This window comes from Nuphar pumila, chromosome 6, assembly GCF_984573655.1.
Source record: "Nuphar pumila chromosome 6, dmNupPumi1.hap1.1, whole genome shotgun sequence".
NCBI classification, from domain to species: Eukaryota; Viridiplantae; Streptophyta; class Magnoliopsida; order Nymphaeales; family Nymphaeaceae; genus Nuphar; species Nuphar pumila.
Window position 1 is genome coordinate 109,345,068 of NC_143254.1, and position 7,141 is coordinate 109,352,208.

Consider the following 7,141-nt stretch of genomic DNA (forward strand, 5'->3'; position numbering starts at 1 on the left):
CAAGATCAACATTATAATCGTGAGATCGGTCATGGGCCTCGTACAAACTTAGGTGGCAATATACGACAACCACATGTTGTTGTGCCTTTCTTTTTTGTGCCTCTATAACTCCTGACATTTTCTGCCCAATGTTCTTTATTTTCTCAAATGATGTCAACAACTTGAGACGAAGCATCAACGTGCTTAGAAGATGAATGTGTAGTTCCATCATAAGAAGGGCTTGACCATTATGTTCAGGGACAAATGGTGGGTTCCGAAGGTTTTTTGGGAGAAGTTGATTAGTGAGGCCTACAAGTCGAAGTATTTTATTCATCGTGGTAGCACTAAGATGTTCAAGGACTTGCTTATAGCAGACTTATTGGTGAAACGGGATGAAACAAGATGTTACAAAGTTTGTGTCTCAATGTCTTATTTGTCAGCAGGTTAAGATCAAGTACCAGTGGCCTGGTGGACTGTTACAGCCTTTGGACATCTCCAAGTGAAAGTTGAACGATATATCGATGGACTTCATAGTGGGTTTACCGAGAACTTATCGTCAGCATGATGCTATCTGGGTGATAGTGGATCGTCTGACAAAAAGTGCACACTTTTTGTTGATCAAGGTGAGTTAGAGCTTGGTAGACTTATACATTGACGAGATTGTCAAACTACACAGGGTACCACTTTCGATCATGTCAGATCGAAATCCTTGCTTTACATCTCATTTTGGGTGCCAATTGCAGAAAGCCTTGGGTACCAAACTGAAGTTTAATACAACTTTCCATCTGCAGTCCGATGGATAGTCAGAGCATACGATCTAGACTCTTGAGGACATGGTGAGAGCGTATGTGTTGGATTGGGCAGGAGACTGTGACAAGCATGTGAAGCTTGTAGAATTTTCATACAATAATAGCTATCATGCTCCTATTAGTATGACCCCTTATGAAGCTTTGTATAGTAGACCTTGTAGATCCCCGGTGTGTTGGGATGAAGTTGGCGTTAGAGTGGTTGAGTATCCAAAGGTAATCTAGCACTATTCAGATAAGGTGTGAATAATTCACCAGCAATTGATTGCTGCACAGAACCGACAAAAGAACTACACCAATCAGTGGCACATAGAACTCAGTTTTGCAGTAAGTGAGCACATGTTTGTTCAGATATCACCAACGAAGAGCATTTTCAAGTTAAAAAAAGGGAGAAGCTTAGTCATCAGTACATGGGACCTTTTGCCTATATTATGAGCTTTTAAGCCTGTATTATGGGCTTTCAACATGTATTATAGGATTTCAACCTGTATTATGAGCTTTTAAACTGTATTACGAGCTTTCAATATATATCATAAGTTTTTTACTTGTATTATGAGTTTTCAATCTGTATTATAGGTTTTCAACCTCTATTATGAGCTTTTAACCCGTATTATGGATTTGTAACCTTTATTATGATCTTTTAATATGTATTACAAGCTTTCAACCTGTATTATGAGCTTTCAACGTGTATTGCAGGCTTTCAACCAGTATTATGAGTTTTCAACCTATATTACAAGTTTTAAACATATATTATGAGCTTTTGACATCTACTACAAACTTTTATCTATGTGTATATGCTTTTATGTATGTTTATAAGCTTTTTTTTAATGCATACATATGTATAACTTAAAATGCATATAAATTACGTATGCTCAAGATTTAGATGATTCATATTATAGAATACATATGTTTTGAATTATGTGATATAATTAATGTATCGAATGCCATGCATGAAATTATTGATTTTATATATGCATGCTTCGAGGTTCAATTTACGAACATATGAAATGCGATGATAACATGTGCGATGCATACATGAAATGATTGAATTACACCATGATAGAAATGAAATATGCAACAATTATTTTAAATATGTAATCCATTGAATATTAAAGCCTAGACAGGCAGCTGATGACCTTGTAATTGGTCATCTGAATTGATGTGTTGGTGCCCAAAGAGGTGGGCGATAATCTTGTGTTAATTGAATTTATACATGTTTGTTCTCAAATTGTGGCCTTTGACCCTTTGAGCAGTCCATTGTGTTTATGCATGCATGACACTAGAATTTACTCGATGTAATATTGTGCAATGGATACCTTCTCACATTCCTCACAAGGATACAACAAATTTTGGTTCTCTAAAAAAGCACAAACCCCTTATTTTGTATTATGACATTTAACCATTTGTTGTGAATAATGTTAATCAGTTAGTTTATCTTAATCGATAGAAAAACGGAAAGACTATTATTGCTTTGGAGATTCACCAAGAAATATGAGGTAATGTAAATGGTCTTTGTTTGTTTCTTTTCTGCAGAAAGACTGTGATTGTCAATAATTTCTTCTACGAATTTATACAAATGTTACATAATTAATATATGGAATACATTCATGTTAGATTCAAATAAGTCTACATACAAATGTAATAAACATGCAAACCTAACACTTACATCACTGGTCAACAAAGTTTTCATTTTAAAATCATGTTGATGCTTATTAACAAAGTGTTCATGTGACTGGTTGTCATCAACATGTTTTCATGGCCAATTGCAAATGAATATAAATGCGTACATATAGTACTACAAATTATATACATACATAACTTGTTTTATTATAGATCTTACTACAATTAGAACCTTGTTTTAGATGACATATCGTGAAAGACCTACAAATAGATGACATATGACATTAGAATAATTATTAAAAAATACTCAATAAATATATAAAAGCAAATAATTCTTGACAAATACATACACACACAGAAAAGAATACACGAATAAACACTTATTTCACATCAAGATGTACTCAAACATATTGTTATGGGTGCTTCTACCTATTGTGGCCAACTTCACTACATATGTTGTACTTGTATGACACATTCTTTGATGTTGTTATCCATCTTTTCACCTTAGGTCACCTTGATTTACACATCACCTTTTGTAGATAGACTGAAATAAGAGACAATAGAACATTTTTTGAGACATTATCCACTATAGAAAGGAATGAAAATGTATGATACACAACTCGATATAATTCAACTTTTAAATAGTTATCGCAGTAATACTTTGATAGCTTGTCCTCATGCAAAATAGATGCAAACACGTGTTCATATAAAATCACACTCACTTGTCATTCTTCACAAGGACATTACATATTCTCAAGATCAACATTGTAACCGTGAGATCGATCACAGGTCTCGTACAAACATAAGTGGCAATGTACCACAACCACATGTAGTTGTTGTGCCTTTCTTTTTCGTGCCTCTACAATGCCTAACATTTTTTGCCCAATGTTCTTTATTTTCTTAAACGTTGTCAACAGCATGAGACAAAGCCTTTATAAAAGAAGCACTATAGGGACTTATCAGGTATGGGGAGAATCCAAGAATTAAAGCACTCTACTATATTAGATGTCAAACATCTATATTTTTTTCTAGAAAGTGGGATATGGCCCAAAATTGTGGTTTCACATCAGTGAAAATATAATCATATGCATATATGTCTTGCTTTTGGATTTTTTCAAGAAAATATGTGCTCTATGGTTTCGTGGTTGCTCAAGCTGCGCTCCACCAAAGTAATTGAGTGTTGAACCAAAATTTTTAATTTTTTTTTCAAGTGCTTTATGCAATATCCAATATGACATCTAAAAAATGTGTGAAGGATGACATACTCTAGCCCTAGGTACCTATTTGACATAATAGTCAATTCTGTTTGCTCTCTAAGCTCATCAAAGTGACTAAAATTCATGCTTCAAAGACTAAAAAAAAAGTGTGTTATTACTCCTTTGACACTAGATCTACAACTACAAATGCTATAAAAAATATCTCACCATAAAGATCAATACTATGAATCGACAACAACGTACTCATGTATTTTATCATAAGAACTAAAAGGCACCCTTTTAGAAATCCATCATTGCATGGACAGAAGAATAAGAACATGAATTTAAATTAACATTTTCTATTAGTCTTAATGAATCCTAAAAATTTTTTTGTTTGCCTTCATCAAATGATTCAAATAGTCAAGAAGCTTCTTGAAAGAGTCTTCATATGAACCATATAACTCTTTCTTCATGCATTCACGTCCACGCCACGCTTGCTTGTAATTAATCTTCATACCTTTCTCATGATTGATGTCATTGATGATCTTTTTTAGCCATCTTCAGGTTATTATGTAGACATTTGTGAATAACACCTGCAATCCATGCGGCAAGCACTTTTTATACTCGAAGGTTGCCCAATGAATCACTATATATATATATATATATATATATATATATATATATATATATATATATATATATAGAGAGAGAGAGAGAGAGAGAGAGAGAGAGAGATGCCCCTCTTATTCTCTCTAAACTTGACGCCCCTCCTCTCAATCATTCTCTCTTTTACTATTTTTCATTTTCATTTTAATTTTTTTTATAATACTAGCTAGTGTATGGCTAGCTTGGGCAGCAAGGACCTCTACACTCAAGTGGGTATGGCAGGATGCTACCAATGCATGCATCTGACCTAAGAAGGGGTACAATCAAGTTACTCTATTTTCCTTTAATGTTCTTTGTTTTTCTTTTGAATGGCTAGCTTGGGCGGCACAGGAGGGTTCTCTTCCTTCAAGTGGGATCATGATGAGCCCACCACACAAGTTTAGGGGCTGCCAATGCATGCAGACCAAGCTTTGCAAGCATTGGTCGAGTGTGAGGTACTTTTGAATTTTCTTTTTTCTTTAAAATCTCTTTTTGTTTTGTTTTAAATCACCTCACTCAACAAAAATAATTGAAAAATCCAACCTAATCAAAGTCTAGTGAAAGTGCATTTATCTGGTTGGTCAACCCAGGATGAGACGACTATGTTTCTCAGGGTCAAAAATACCCTTGCAAGACCTTGAATTTACTTAAATTGCTCTCGAAACTTGTCGAGGGTGTTCTGAAGTCAATTCAAACCCGAATTTGATAAAATAAAAATCAAAATTCATCAAAATTTTATTGTGAATCCATTTTCAGCCTTAAAATAGGGTTTTCTAGACCTAAATGTCTGAATTTCTTTTAAAAGAAGAAATACTAAAAAACAATGTTGTTACAAAATTTGATACTGAATTCGGATCCGATTATTGATCCCATTTTGGCTACCAAATTCGCTCAAACAGATTTAGATTCGGTTGGATATCTGACCCGAATCTTAATTGTTTACATCACTACTAGGAGGGCTTGCAGGATAGCATAACACAAATTTCATTCTGGAGATTTTCTTAGCTCTTGCGATAAATTGGAATTTTTCGCTGCTTTGGAAAATATTGGAAATTTTTGGGGTTATACTATATACATAATATAGGGTAATTTTTGAATTACCAAAAACTTTGGTCTTAATTAATATATTCACCAGTTTTTTTTTCATTTTTCTAAATACCACATACCTTTTATCCTATGTTAAGCAAATAAGCCAATTTTCATAGAAAAAAACAAACAACCCAATAAAAGAAGCTACCATAAAACGTATATATTGAAATTAACGACTGAATTACATTAAGAAAAAATGAATAAAGCCTTTTTTTAATTTATAATTTTTCTTGACCTCTTTGTCTTGAAAAATTAAAACCGTGGACAAATAAAAAAAAGACTTGCTTTGCTCTAGTACATAACATAACGCTATTTAAAAAAAATCTCGGCCATGTTTGTAACTGCAAGATGGCAGTCTAAAATAAAAAATCTGGTGTCTATGGCCTTATATCACTTGGACACTATCCAAATCATACAGCAAACTCACGTAATTCTTGGATTTTCTCAGTTTTGCTGTCATTTTTTATTTATTTTTACTCGGAGAAACCACCCCAGAATCATAGAACTAGTCGCCAGAGCCGGACCTATAAAGAGGCCAATGAGGTTTGGGCCTCAGGGCCCCTGGGCACAAAAAAAATTTAGGGGCCCATTGTTTAGGTAGTTTATATAAATATTTTATACATTTTTATTTAATATAATATAAATATTTGAAATATTATATTTGTTTAATGTGAATGCAAATTTTATTGTTATTTTGATTCTTTAAAAAAAAATCAGAGGCGCTGCCCCTGAACTACTACTATTAATAGGGGGCCCATTTTTTCCCTCCGCCTTAGGCCTCATAAAACACAGGTACGGCTCTGCTAGTCGCGCTGTCCTGACAACATAAAACTCGGAGAGCTTACTCCTCGCCTCTGGGTAGTCACCACGCTTCGCCTTGTGCGGGGGTGATGCTCAAGGGATTTGAACCTAGACCACCAGCCTAGAGGCCTATGCCCCATCCCACTACACCAAATCCCTTGGGGCTAGCTTTCTTGTCATTGAAAGTCACAATCACAGCTTTCGCTTGAGAATGCTTCTTTAAATCCTGGGAAAGTTGGTTAGCTTTTGGATTTTCAACTGTGATTGCTAATGTCACCAGCAACCAAAGCAAAGTGGAAAAAAAAAATCAATATGGCTTGGCCCTGAACCCTGTTGAGTTCAGTAGGACTCGACCCGACTTACTGATAAGATCCGCCCTCAGTCAAACCCGATAAGGTGAAGTCAAATAGTTGGCTGTCAGGGTTGGGGCCTGGCCCATTGGGCTTGATTGTACAAAGGCGGATCGAGTTAGACCACAGGAAGTAAGAACGGCCCCACGAACTCGCTTATGGGCTCAGAGATTTGAAGGCTGACTCGAATGGGACCGAGTGTAGGCTGGGTTTCAGATAGCCTGGCAGGTCTGTTAATCTAGCGATTAAATAAAAAGATAATGGGAAGAAGGAGAAAAAAAATTACTTCAATGAAAAAACTAAATTTGGCGTCGCCCGGGTTCGAACCGGAGACCTTCAGTGTGTTAGACTGACGTGATAACCAACTACACCACGACACCTTTTGTGCAATATTTTTCCAGTTAATATAATAATAAATGTAAATTACCGCCCGATTTTGTTGGTACCATCCAATGGAATCTAATTGAGTCGCTTACTGATTTGATTCAATGAATGAATTTTCAAGTTCATTCCAACAGAAATGGGTTGATCCGGACTCGGATTTGACTAAAGGTGTTGGTACCAAAAACCGACCACTGTTGATCGGACCTACAATTGGAAAAATCAAACCCGGGTCTGATTAAAATAATATTTATTTATATTCTTTACATTGAAA

At 35.1% G+C, this 7,141-nt stretch overlaps 1 non-coding gene across 1 annotated transcript; it reads right to left on the bottom strand.

Moving 5' to 3' along the window:
• Positions 1-6,792: 6,792 nt before the first annotated feature.
• TRNAV-AAC (transfer RNA valine (anticodon AAC)) lies at positions 6,793-6,866 on the bottom strand. The gene has a single exon. It is a non-coding gene; the product is annotated as a tRNA-Val (tRNA).
• Between the last annotated feature and the right edge of the window lie 275 nt (positions 6,867-7,141).